This window comes from Arvicola amphibius, chromosome 2 (genome assembly GCF_903992535.2).
Source record: "Arvicola amphibius chromosome 2, mArvAmp1.2, whole genome shotgun sequence".
Lineage (NCBI taxonomy): Eukaryota > Metazoa > Chordata > Mammalia > Rodentia > Cricetidae > Arvicola > Arvicola amphibius.
Genome location: NC_052048.2, coordinates 5515696 through 5530247, shown reverse-complemented (window position 1 = coordinate 5530247; position 14552 = coordinate 5515696).

Below are 14552 nucleotides of genomic sequence, written 5' to 3'. Positions count from 1 at the left end.
ATTTCCTGGTTGAAGCGAAGAAGATACTGCATTCTGGTAGAAGCCAAGGTTGACTAGGCTCTCCGGGAAAGAGTCAAGGAAGAAAGTTCAAGACAGAATTCTAAGAGACAGTATGCACTTGTTCAGAAATAGTTCCAGTGAAAGAATGAATTAATGAGACTGATCTTGCCAGACACTATGAACGCGATGCCAGCACCAGAGAAGAACGGCACACATCACAAGAGCTGGCATGCAAACCTCAGGCTGCCCCCGATACGACATCAAACAAGCCTGGTTCTCAGCAGCCACAGATGAGACCTTGAGAGTCTGCATCGGTTTTATACAGAAGAACCAGCAAAGCAAGGCATGTGCTCAGGCCCAGAGAAGAGTTTAAATGTGCAGGGAGAAGAGGGTGCTGTGGCTCAGTTCGTAAAATGCTTGCTGGACAAGCAGGGGGACCAGAGCTTGGAGCCCCAGTGCCCAAGCCAAAAGGCAGGAACAGTGGTATGCACCTGTGTGCTACCCAACTGCTGAGGGCAGGTAGGTGGGAGCCAGTCTAGACATCAGTGAGCCCGGCCAGGATCAAGGAGAGATCCTGTCTCACAGTATAAGGGAAGAGCAGCTGGGGATGACTGCAGCAATATTTGACCTCCACAGCATACACCCACATGTGCATGCATGCCTAGACAGACACACACATACATGCATGCACACATGCACACAAACACATGGACACACACACCAAGAATCAAATAAGGCACTTAGAAAAATGCGCCATCGAAAGCACTGATAACTTTTCCTTCCTGGTTGATGTCCAGCTGTCTTTTTAAGCAGAGACCCCACAGCAACCCATGCTCACTCACTGCTGGGGGAAAAACAATGCCATAATTTCAAATAAACAGTCAGTAGCCTGGGCACAGATTCCCCAGAGGAGTCTGAGGAATGTGTCAAAAATTAGCTCCCTTTTCCTGCCTCCCAGCCTCTGCGGATCCTGGTGTTGTCTTCATGCCAATTTCCCACAGTACAACACAGAGCCACCTAAAAAATCTGGGGCAGAAAACAACACATCAGAACCCCCTAAGAACCCTAAGCCAGGTGGGAGCCCCGTGTCGGGATCTACTCCTTGGTCTTCACAACATCACTCTAGACGATAGCTCCAACAGTCAGGCTGTGTTGAGTCTCAGTGATGTGGTCTCCATCCTCCATCACCACCTACCGCCCCACCCCCAAACCCTGACAGTGCTCCCACCAGCCTCCACACAGCAACAACCCAATTCTCAGTCCAATAAATGTCTTTTTCTCAGATGTTGTTCTCCCGGTGGGAGAAGAAAGATGTGAGGCCTGACCACCAACTCCTCCACAGTTTCTTTTAATTTAAAGTTACAACAGGAGGGAAGAAAAGAGACTTCCTATTAAGAGACAAGTCCCTGAAGGGGCTCTTAGCTGACAATCGAAGGACTGCTCATGGCAGCGATCAAATCTGAGGCAACAAAGTGCTGGTGGCTCTGTGACTCATCCCAGCAGGGGCTGGCGCTGAGGGCCACTTGAGTTCAGCACTTTGTGGCGCTTGCTAGTTGGTTTAGGATCAGTCACGCAGGGGAGCAAAGACTTCGGGAGGTGTTTGAGGCTTGAGATAAAATGCAGCCCGGAGTACATTGCTGCTCCACTGAAGAGAAAGCCCACAGAGCTAAGGAAAGGAGAGTTCCCTCTACCTGGTGCTTTGTTGGATGAGTTACCGAGTTACCGGAAGACGGTCAAGGTCAGGTGGTCTGTCTGCTCTGGTGTGTAGAGTCAAAGAGTAGGGAAGCACGAGGAAGAAGCAGAGCGACTTTTTCAAGGTAAGCCTGAGGACACCTGCTCGCACAAACACTGCCTTCCACTTACGTGAAATAGCCCTTGTTTAAATACATCCAGGACCATCTGATACAATGCATCCACACCTGGTGGTTGCATTTTGAGTACGTTTGAAAGGAGCAACGTATTTTGAGCTTTCCTTCTGTGCTGTGCAGGGCACAGCGGCTTATGGGTGCACAGCCTCGTTTAACCTTGACTAGTAGCACGTTCATTTTAAAAAGGACGAAGACAAAACCCCAGAGAACGCAAGGAGTCCGCCATGGTTTCTGGTGGTTGTGTGTTTGGTTGGCTTGTTTTGGGGCTGATCCACCTGACCAGACCTAGAGCTACTAAGCTCCAGGCTATGCTGGGTGCCACATAATGGACCCTGCTGCTGGCACTGTACCACTAAGCACTGTGGCCAGCTGTGGACTTCTCCCTGTTCTTGGAGCACCGTGGAAACTGCTGACACAGTCCTTCCAGACAGTGGTCTCCTCTAGAGATAACTTCTGTTTTCAAACCACTCGTGAACTGCGCTTGTCAGTCGGATGTCTTCCTGCTCAATCCTCCACGTCATCTCTGCGCTCACTCCTTTCTACTCTCGGAAGCCTCTACAAAGAGACCTGCAGCCAGAGCCTAGCGTTTTTATTTCCCTTTACCTATTTATATAGGATGAAAATGTTAATTACGGAAGAAACACTTACATGAATAAAAGATACAGTTCACACCTGCACCAGCTATAACATCTTTAATAAAACCACATTGTCAATAATCATATAGAGATGCTAACTGGATTACCAAAGTGTTGATCTCAGCCTTGAGAAAGTGATATTTTTTTTTCCGTCTTGCACTCAAATAAATTTACAAAATAAAGCCTCAAGCACATTGATCACAAGAAGCTAGACTGGTTTTGGAAGGGAAAGAAAAGCAGTGCCTATGTTGATTGAGCAACCAGCTTGTGACAGACCCTCTGCTAGAAATGTCCCATATTTTTCCTGTGCCTTCCACAAAACCTCCACATAAGAACACCATAGGTGTCTGAGTACATGCTGTAGTTGATAAGGTGCCTGCTACATTCGTGTAGGGACTGTTCAGATCTCCGGCAGCCATGTAAAACCCAGGAACGGTCGCATGCGTCTGGAACTCTGGTACTCAGTGGAGAGAGACGAGCAGATACCAAAGCGTGCCCAGCAGTCAATAGAGCCCATCCCTGAATGTCAAGTTCAATGAGAGATCCTGTCTCCAATGGCAACGTGGAAGGGAATCCCAGAAGATTCCAGCATATCTAACCTACCCCTGGCCCCCAGACACAGCTGCACATCCCTGCAGTTCACCAGCACACACAGAAACACAAGAAAGAGGGAGCAATGTAATTACCAGCGTTAGAGGTTAGAAATGGGCACAGAGCCCTGAGGACTCCCGATCTGCTGATAAGGTTTGGCATGAATCGCAGACCTCAACTGCAAAGCTCCTCAGCTAATGTGGCAGCATCTTTGGCTTCCTGACTCCCTCCAAATTCCCTACCTCTTCGCTTCACTTTGAGCCACAGTAAGAACAAAGTTCTTTAGTTTGTCAGAGCATACCAACTGGATGTCAGGCTAGGGTCCTCCGGTCCCCATGACCACTGCCCTATCGTCCACTATGGAAGGGTGCCATGGCACCAGGAAGTAGTTAAGCATCACTGAGGGCTGAAGATACAGGCAAGTCTGTGGGGTTTTTGTTTGTGTGTGTGTTTGATCGGTTGGCTGATTTTGGTTTTGAAACTTATGCACAATAGGGAACGCGTGACTCTACGTGGAGTGGGAAACCCTACTCAAGACGGATGATTTCCCGAGTTCGGGTTTTCCCTCTACCTTTCCCACCATGCTGCCCCTATTGAAAGTCATCGTTAGCTGTAAGCGGGAAGATCGTTGCCTCTAAGTTCTAATTTGAAGATCACTGAAAACTTTGATTTCTTCTGCAATCTCCACAGCTCTTTCTCTGAGAAACGGGAAGATCATAGCAAATGGGGGTGTGATAATATCATCTAAGCAGAGAATTAAACCATAATGAACTATTTATACCTTTGAATTAATTAGCTTATGAGCCAGAGTTTAAATGGGCCAAATGGGGTAGGAATCTTGGAAGGGCTCATCAAAGCAACCTGGACTGCTGTCAAGGGCCCTTCCTGAAACTCAGGGTCCTCATTAGGAGAGCTTTCAAAAGCACCTACATCAGACAGCTAAAAGGGTAAGGGCTTAGAGAAAACAACTCAGCACACATTCCCCTAATAGTTTACGCTTGACCTTAACTCAATTTTAATACCAGGAAATTGCATTTGATGACGTTTATGAAAAAGTCCTACAGAAATGTCCCAGTAAGACCCAGCAGCAAGTCCCTAATGTACCAAGGTGTCTGCTCTCTACCCTTAAGGGGTCTACACCACAAGTCACATGGCAACATCAAAGTTCATTATCTTCAAGCAGAAGGTGAGGCCCTAGCTGCCAAGTTTCAGCCTTCATTTACTCTTCTCTCAATGGTAACTTCTCAGGCAAGTTAAGTCTTGGTTCACCAGAGTAAGTAACTTCTGTACATCCCAAGCCCTCCTCATACATGGACACAACTGGTATTTCTGTCACACCAGAGATAGAAAACGAATAGCCAAGACCCCACTTGTACTTTATAGTCATTAACCGTCCTAGCTGCCCCCCACGCTCCCCCAAATAGGAAAAGGAATTGCAAGACTGATCATAATTGGATTAAGACCCATAATTCTTTAATTCATTCAGCAAATGGAGGCATTTGGAACAGTTTATTTACAGAGTTGTTTAGACAGTTTGTGTGGTGTGTCTGAAGATAAACCAAAATGCCTTTCTGAAATAAGTCTCAGAGCCCAAATCATTAACATATGAGACGCGAATGCAGACAATTTACAAACGGGTGTTTTTAAACATTGTTTGGAACAAAATTGGACTTTTATTTTATTAACTATCTACAAATCTAAGTTCAGGATATAGTTTATAGCTATGTGAAACAGACAGGCACTTTCTTCACCTCTAAAATAAACCTACATTTCTTAAACAACAAATCCCTGCTAAGAAGAACATTTCCTTCAGGCCTAGATGAATGGTTTCCAGGTTGCTGTCGGGATCCTAATTATATGCCGTCCCTGACCACTAAAGTTGACCCCGTGTTGGATGAGTCACGCAGGCTCTGCCAATCAGCCGCATCACATCAGGTCCACGCCACACGGAACATTAGGATCCTCAGCTCTTTGAAAGCCATGTTTTCAGGAAATCACAAACCATGAGTTCTTCTCCCAACAGTCTCCCTTCTTGTAGCTGCTCTGAACGAACCTTGAAGACCAGGACTGCAGAAAAAGGACGAAGCGACTCATAGACAGTACATTCTTGCACGCGCATGCACCGTGTCTTATTTTTAAGTGTGCTTTGCAAGAAAACATTTCTGCAAGAAGTCAAGCTCCGTTCTTCGGAAAAGGAAAATTTGAAATATTTAAACTTATATCTCACTCCAACAAGGACCGAAAGAAAAAAGAAAATGTTATACGTGGCTAAGAACATCACTCTTCCCGTGTACCACGTATTCTGTATGCCCTAAGAATCTCCGCAACGAATGTCCATTTTCTCGCTCGCCCATAGGACTGTGCATTAGTCTAAACAGGATGTGTGTCTATATGAGTCAACTACTGTATCCCAAGAACCTGCTGATTTACCAACTGAGGTTAACAGATGTGAGTGCTGTATGTATGCAACACACGTCCAGCCATGACTGGTTAAGCACAACAACAAAACTAATTCCGTGTTTCTGTGTGAAGAACTAAAGCATCCCTCAGTATCAGAAGCTTGTACTATGTCAGAGCAGATCCGCACTGCCTATCCAAGCAGGCTACAGAAAGAAAAGAATTAAAACAGAGAGGAAACAGAAAGCTTCAGACATGGGATAAGCAGACCACTGGAAAGACGAGGAGGAAGAAAAAAGAAATTCTGTCTAGGATGCTACTATATAATTAACACAAACAACTAAATAATTATGCACATCCCTTCCCACCCCCACAATTAAATGTTTTTAAACAACTTTCGTGATGAAAGATCTACCTTTTAGGCAAACAAAAGCCATCCCTAGCAGTTTGAGGATTTGAGACTGGATTGCATCAGTTTCTAAGTGATGCCGGTGATTTTTATCTCCTAGAGTTCTGAGGATAAACACTGGATGGCATAATCTCCAAGAGAATTTTGCACGGTGCCCAGGAGAACTTTCGATGTAAGTGCTTAATGTTTTAAATCACTCTGGCTGAATTTATCTAGGCTTTGGCCTCGGAGCTATATTTAAATCAGGAAGAAGCACCCCCTAGAAACCGTGCTCCCTCTATCTGCTTCTGAAAACAGATTCCTCCCCTATCTGCACAAACAGCCATCCTCAGACAGCCGGATTCCTTTAAAATGAGACAGATCAAAATTTAGCAGTTCTGTACAGACTATGAAATCGTCCTCCTTTTAAAAGCTATAAAAGTCAAACTTTGGGCAGGGGAGAACATTTCCGTGTACTTAAAAAAAAAAAAAAACATCTGGCCCTTAACCTAATCACTCCTGGCAATCAAGCCCCCAGATTCTGGTTTTTCTGATTGAAAATGTCTACAGATTTCCCACCAGCAGTTTCAATGGGTTAGTGTGTGTGAGTGTGTGTGTGTGTCTGTGTGTGTGTATGTGTGTCTCTGTGTGTGTGATACTAGGAGCCATAATTTATGAACACTAAGAAAACAAACCACTGTTGTCTAGCCTGTTTGCAGATTCCCACATTTACTACCCAAAATCCCACAGATTTCCCTCTGCCTTGCCCTTGACAGAAACTGTGCTGAGCAGAAAAGGTTCTCTGGGGAAATCTCTCCTCGTGCCTTCCTTAACAAACCCCTTGCATATCTGGATACTCGGAACATCTCAACTGGGTTACAACAAATTTCAAAACTTTCCTGAGGCAGCAAAGCCAATAGTCACTCAGAGTATCCCGGGTGGCCAGCCCCGAAAGCGTGGGCTCTGCAGTCACACACACACTTCCTCATTTTGACCTGCTTTAGCTGACGAGGGAAGACTGGAAGTGAATTCACGTTCCTCACTCTCAACTTAGGCACTGAGACCAGCGCCTTCTGAGGGTCAATGCGGGCCAATCTGCTTATTAATATATTCACTTTGCAAGATGACTATTAAAATATGTGAACCGTGTCCCACGGATCTGAGGCCGGCAGATCGGTAACTCCAAAAACTGCTTCAACTTGCTTCCTACCGCATAAGCCCGTTCCTTACTTCTTACTCCCCGTGGCTGTGAAGCGCCCGCTGAGTGTGACACAGCACGTGAGGGGGCTATACTCTGCACCAAGTGAGGAAGGGGGCTTTAAAGAGAGAGGGAGAGAGAGAAGTTGCAATAAAATGAAAGCTTCCGGTCTCTGAAATGCCTCAAATCCAGAAGGATGAGACTTATTTCTGAGCCTCCGGGAAGGACTGAAGAGGAGTAGAGGGAGAGAGATTGCAGAAAGCGAAACAAAAAGACAAGGGTGAAGGTGACGGGGTGGGCTGAGAGTGGTCTTTCTGTTCTAGACTGGCGCAGGGGCTTTGTCCAAGTTCGAGGGTCTGTCCCTTGGAGACGCACAAGCTTAGCCCAGGGCTGACTCCCCCCTTGCGCTGCTTGCCTCCTGCACCTCGCATCACCGCCACCACTTACAAAACAATACAGGCAACAGGACACGGGTTTTCCAACAGCAGCCCAGATAAAGTTGGCCCGGTCCCGCCGATCTCAACCCCCTCCTTCAGGAGGGGGGGAGGGTGACAGCGCCCCCCGCAGCCTCCCCCGCAGCCAGGCCCAGCCCCCTCCCGGGACTTGAGCAAACTCCCGCGCCCCCTCCCTGGTGCTGCGCGGCTTCTCCAGCTGGAGCAGGGCGCCTTGGAGGGCTGCCCGCCACCGGCACCTCCACAGCGGGACGCGCCACAAAGTTAAAACGCTGCGGTTCACGCACCTTACCGGCTCTGGTTAATCGCTCCTCTGACGCGGGATGCGCAGCGGCGGGCGGGGGCCCCCGGAGGACCCTGGAGACGGGATGGGGCGGCTCGCCTTTTGCACTCTGTGTGTGTGTCTGTGTCGGGTGTGTTTGTGTGGGGTGTGCGCGCGCGTGTGTGTGTGCGCGCCTGTCCCTCTCTCTTTCTCTCTCTCTCTTCCACCCCCCCACCCCAACCTCTGGCTCCCTCTCTCGCTCTCTGTCTCTGTCTCTCTCTCTCTCTCTCTCCCTCTCTCTCTCTCAAGGACGAAGTGAAATCCCTCGGCTGGTCATGAGGCGGCTTCGGAGACAACACAATGCTGGTGCAAATAAATAACAAAAGGCGAAAAAGACAGTGGGAACAATGGGGGAGGCGAGGGCAGCGCTCCAGCCGCCGGTGACCGTGGCCGGCGCGCGCCCCGGGGTGCGGCGGGCGGGAGCGGCGCGGGGGCCCGGATTGCTGCAGGTCGACCCCCCGAACCTGGGGTCCACCCTGACCTCCTGCCCGCGGCCGCGCGCCCGCATCCGAAGCCCTGGAGCCCCTCACGGTCCTCCTGCTCTGTTGCAGCCCAACTGGCTTGTAAATAACGCACCGATCACCCACACCGTGCAGGAATTTTTTTTTCTTCCCTTTAATCTGCCCTCCACTTAAAGACGAAATGGCAGGAGTGGAAGGAGGAGGGTAGGAGAGGGAAGCTCGCTTCTATTCCTGCGCGATCGTGTCTGGTCAAGTCCCCTTTGTCAACTTCTTCCTCGCCCTGCGCCCATCCACCCACCCCCGTCCCTCTTGCGCCCACCCCCGTGTGCAAACAGGCTTTCACCGGATGGCACGGGGACGCGCGTGGGGGTCTGCGGGTGTCGGTGGAACCTTCTAGGTGGTCAGGAGACCACAGTTCGTGTTTTGAAGCCACTACTGCCTTTCAGGCGTCGGGCTCTGCAACCGGGTCCTCTGTTGCCTTTTGCGGGCTCTAAGCACCTACCCACTCCTTGGGGGTGAGGGGTAGAAGAAAAGTTTAGAAGCCCTCTGATCTCCACCTCAGGGGTGACTGAACTGGTTGATTCTGTGTGCATTCAGCCAAGGGAAAAAAAATATCACGAATGCCCAAGAGCCAGGGGTTGATATTGAGGGCAGCGAGATGAGGTTGGGCACTGGGTTCCGGAGCTGCGCCACTCGGGAGCGCGAGTTACATCACCACCACCAGCAGCAGAAACTCGGTGGGTGAACCGCCCCAGGCAGACGCTGCGGGGCTGATGGAAGCCTGTTCTCTGACAGCTCCCGTGCTGCAGCTGGCTTAGCGTTGCTCTTCTTGCTTTCACTGACTTAAATTAACAGCTGCCAGGGGGAGGGGTCTCCAGAGGGGATCCCCAAGAAATCTCTAGTCAGGGTTGGGCAGAGATAAGGGCTCTTGCAGGGACCCAGTGGAGCAGGCTATCCAGTAGCCAGGACCAAGGGACTGGAAGAAACTGATGGCAAAAGCCTCTGCCAAAAAAATATCTAGCAATATGTTTTTGTTTTCTTTCTGGCCCCTCCTCTCCTTTGCCTTTCTTGGCTTGTGTGTGCCCCCTCCCTACATCTGTGATTCCCCTGAGAAGAACATCCCTGGCCTGCACCTCTTCTCCAGGCACCCCAGCATTTCCCAGAGTGCACCAAAGCTGCCCAGGGATCAATGAACCTGCTGTTTGCTCTTCATCCTCCTGCAGAAGCAGGTCCCTTGGAGCAGCTTGGGAAGCAGGCTCAGAACCTGCCCGTCAAAGGCCCACTCCCTCTGGGTGACTTATTCCCTGACGCCTGGCTACAGAGCAGATGTTAAGAAGCAATACAGTGTCTGGATGCCCAGGATACTCACAAGCTTGGAAAAGTACTTCTCGTTTCCTGCCCCTTCCACCCTTGGTAGGTGGATTGCTAATACCTGGGGTTTTTGCACTTGTCTAGAGAGGCAAGTTTCCAGGGAGATGTTTTGACAATTGATTACTTAGTACCTGCTTTCTAAAAATGGCTAAACACCTTTCCCTTGGAAGAAAAGTGAGAAATGCAAATCTTAATAACTCGAGGCAGAAATTTCAAAGTGTAAACACAACCATTATCCACTCCCACAAAGAAAAGCACTCCCTTCAACAAATATTTGATAGCACAGAGCCCATTAATTAAGAGAACAATCCAATAAGCCCAGAGCTTCCGTGGGGGTGGGGGCTCTGAATTATCATCAGCGGCCAGGACTTTATAAACCAGGTGATCATCCAGTGCTCAGTGTGTATCCTTAAACACCTTTACTATATTCCCGTAAGTATAGTTAACGAGAGAACAGAAATAATAATAATCTCATAATAAAAATATGAAACTCTTGGATTAATGTGGCCTCCCCACACTGATAAAGAAACCAACAAATCTGTGTTTGTATGAAACACCTTCCACATGTGTTCTTTTTCCCCACAGGCTCTGTCCCTCCAGCTTCTAGTCAGTCATTTGCAGGTGTGACCCACTCGCCCAGTGATAATTGCCTTCCACCTTCAGTCTACATGGGGCTTTTACTCTGAATGAAGAGTTCTCTGGCTGGGGAGGTGGCTCAGCAGTGAGTGTGTTAAGAGGACCTGAGTTGGGGGTCCCAGCATCCAGGTGGGGCAGCTCCCACTTGGACTCCAGCTGCGATAAGATACGGGCACCTCTGGGCACCTGCACTCACAGACACACAGACACATACATACAAGTCAGAAATCGCAGCTCTCGCCACATGAAGGATGGTCTGTTCTCCCGATGCTAAGATGTCTTTCAAAGTTTGCTATTAGAGGGTCAAGCCTGGTTTCTCCAGAAAATGAGCAAAGAGCAAATTCAGACCAATTATAAAACAATGGTTCATACACTAATTTCCACAAGGGTTTGAGCTTTCTAGAACCCACTGCATGAGGAAAAGGGAGTGAAGTAGATTCTCTCCCCATGGATGTCTGAAGGCGCCTGCTTAAGCCAACCAACCAGAGCAGGGCCGGAACCTCTCTTTAGAGGCCTTGCTTCTTGTTCTTCAGTGTTCCAGCTTCAGGGGCAAGCAGGTGTCCGACTGACAAGGGAACAGGATTGGTGGAGGAGGAAGACAGCCAGCTCCCTGATTACTGAAACCACACGCTCTGCAGACTAAGCCATGGTCATTATACAGCAACATCAGGGTTGATCAAAACCTTCCAGTAGGATATGTCTGTTTGTGTTAAGCCTAGAAAACAAAACCACACCAAAGTGGGGCTATCTCATTGAACATCAGTGTTTCCATTTATCAAGCGTGTACTACATCCCGGGTTCCTAGGCAAATGCTTTGTAACTGTGTTCCTTTCTCTCCTTCCCACAACAGACTTGCAAGAAATGCGACATTCCTCTGCCGAGCAGAGGAGGGAAGCTTGGCAAGGCGCGGTTGCTCACCCAAGGCCCTGCTGTGTGGCAGCCATTGTACCACAGTATGCACCAGACCTGCCCAGCTCCAAGATGGGACATTGCACTTCCCCTGGACTCCTCCCAAATCATGCCAGGGCCAGTTCACAGTGCCAAATATTAGGTCATTATATGCACAACTTAAAATGACAAATTCATTGTTGGGTTTCTAGCTCATGAATAGAGGCCTTGCCTAGCATGTTCAGGTATGTGCAGAACTCTGGCCTCAGTTCCTACCACTGCAACAACAGCGAAGTAAAATACAAATCTTACTACCTAATTTCAGACATGAGCTGTGTTAGTGATCTTGCTCATCTTCGGATAACTATGAAATTCCCAAGAAATTATATCTGTATCATATGTACACCCAGGGTTTTAAACAATACATATCGAATTGTCTTATTTTGTAGATTAGACAATTATGTATTATGTGTACACATACTTGCCCATGTAATTAGTATGTATATTTTAAATGCTAAACCTTGATCATAGACTTGTGTGGGTGCTGCTCTTTACATGACATGCAAACTCAAGCCATCAGCCACCATAGTGCTTGAGAGGCTGAGACAGGATGATCACAACTGTCCTCGGTTGCATTACAAGTCCCAAGACATCATGTCTTATATAGCAAGAGCCTGTCTCTTCAGAAAGAATAAAAAAAAAAAAACCAAAGTAAGTGAATCCCCAAGGTGATGCCATGAGTTACATCATTTTATTCTATCCTTCCACAGACATGGAAACAAACGTGGAGAATTACGTAAGTTCTAGAAGGTTGTACAAAGAGGAAGAGAGCCTGGGTTCAAAGTAAGCAATGAGTGACTTTGTTATACTGTCTTTCAATGTGCATATAGGCATAGTCATGTTTGTGTGTATATATGACAAATATTTATGAATAAATTGTGTATATATAGAATATAAACATATATTTATGCATATATGTACCTACATATTCATGGGCAGACAAACTTTTACATAGCTAGAAATCATACCAGTAGCTATGGGAAACACTTATGGATGGATGCTTAAGATATTCAAGACAGAATGTTGTGGCCACCTGAATTCTTCTAGCATAGCTAGAAATATAGGTAAAGTGCTATTAAATATTAGTTATTAATATGCAATATTAGTTACTGGCCTATGTGCATAAGTTGGTGGTTTTGTGCGGATTTCTGTTAAAACATGAGAGAAAAGGTACTTGGAAATCTAACCATGAAAAGAGGGAATACAGTCCCTATTCATTTTTTTGCTACAAGAAAATATCAGACACAGGGCAGTTATAAAAGAGGTATATTTATCTCCCAGTTTGGGAGCTGCAGAGCCCAAGATGAGTGGCTGTTTCTCCTCGCAGGAGAGACTCACACCATCAAAATCCCAGAGAGACCTAGCAGGGGAGACGACCTAGCAACTCAACCGGGTCCTTGACAGAGCCCCTGACTGTGTTCATCAGGGCCACACCCCATACCGGGCACCTCTCATTCTCTTTGTTGACCCAGGCAGGTCACCCAAACTCTACACTGGGAAGTTCAGTCTCAGTGCAGCTCTGGGGGAGACAGACATCAGCCCACAGCCAATCAGAGAAAGCCTTGAGAGGAAGGGAACCCTCAAAGTGAAGCCGAGCAGTGGATGCACCCCTTCCCCGAGATGGGTCTGTGCTTTTACTTCTTCAGTTAGGGCAGTGTTCCCATCTCCTCCCGGCAGCAGGAGAATAATATCAAATGTTGATGCAAGTACACTAATTATGGACTCAAAACCCTGACTTCCCTTCCAAGGAACCTTAAAACATTTGATAAGGATTTGAGATAGCAGATTAATGTGTTTACCTCATGGCTATTTTCATCTGTCTCCCCAGAAGGCAGGGAGGGACATGGCAATTTTGGGCAATGAACTCCAAAATCAACAGCTTTATAAAACTGTTTCGAGTTTCAAAATTTTCTCTGTCTCTGTCTCTATCTGTCTCTGTCTCTGTCTGTCTCTGTCTCTGTGTCTCTGTCTCTGTCTCTCTCTCTCTCTTGAAATATGGTATCTGTTGTCATATAAGGAAGGAGTAACTAAGGACAGCTTCCAGGCACGCTTCACAGGCTTCCAGCATGCCTGACAATTTCCCTGCATGCTTTATAATCTCCCAGCACACCACATCTTGATGAGTATTAACTATCCTGACTTAATGAGCCCCTTAAGGAAAACCAGAAAGAGTTGCCTATTATCCTAGCACTTGAGAGGCCGAGGCAGGAGGATTGCTGTGAATTGAAGGCCAGCTTGGATTAGCTAGTAAATGCCAAGCTAGCGTGAGCTAGAGTTCTCAGAACCTGCCCCTCACACAAATGCCCTGCCCAAGGAGAGATAACTAAGCAGGTAAAATCACACTAAAGACAGGAGTTTAGTGAAAAAGAGAACCATCTTCTCTGACGCTGTCCCTCACCTGTCCCGGCACATGTCACACACACAGCAGTAACAGCAGAGGGCTGAGCTGAGCGTGGTGGTGCATGCTGGGTAACCCAGAGCCGAGAAGACTAAAGCAGGGTGATTGCAGTTTAAGACCAGCTTAGCCCGCTACTGAGCTCCAGGCTAGCCTGGGCTACAGAGTGAATGTCCCAAAAGTAAATAAAAGCAGAAACTACAACCCCCCTGTGACTGAGATACCACACACAAAGCTCTCATTGAGGAAAAATATAAAACTTTTGAAAGCCTATTACAGATACAGATGTTTTCATTTAGAAACTACTATGAAATTGAGTGTTCTTTCATTTAAACGTTCCCCTGTGGTTCTGCAAATTAAAGATTGGTAGTGTGGTATTAACAACCAAGAGCTGGACCCAATTGAACTGGCTAAACGCAGTTGGTGAAGCTGCCGACGATAGTTTCTGTAGCTGAAGCTGACCGAAAAGTGAGGTCGCTTAAACATTTTGTGTGTAAATCTAATTTTTTAAAACTTATCCACTTGGGTATGCATTCTAGAAAGAATTTTTTATGTCAGACATAGTTTTAGAAAGGAAATAATGTAGAGAGTCCGATACTTTATAAACTCCAAACCACAACCACGCTGCTTTCATTAACGAAACGGGTTTATTACATTCATTGTTAATTTTTTCCTTCCTGGGACAAGAACCAGAGGGAATAACAAAATTAGTGTGAGGCAAATGCAGCAATGTGTGCTCGCCACAACTCATCCCTTAACCTGCAGGGCTGTTGTATTTATTTATTTACTTATTTGTTCAATTTGGCATGTCATCTTTCATTTTGAATAATGAACATTCAGTGTGGCAGTGCGGGAGGGGTGGGCCTTCACTATTGTCTCTCTTGGGTGTA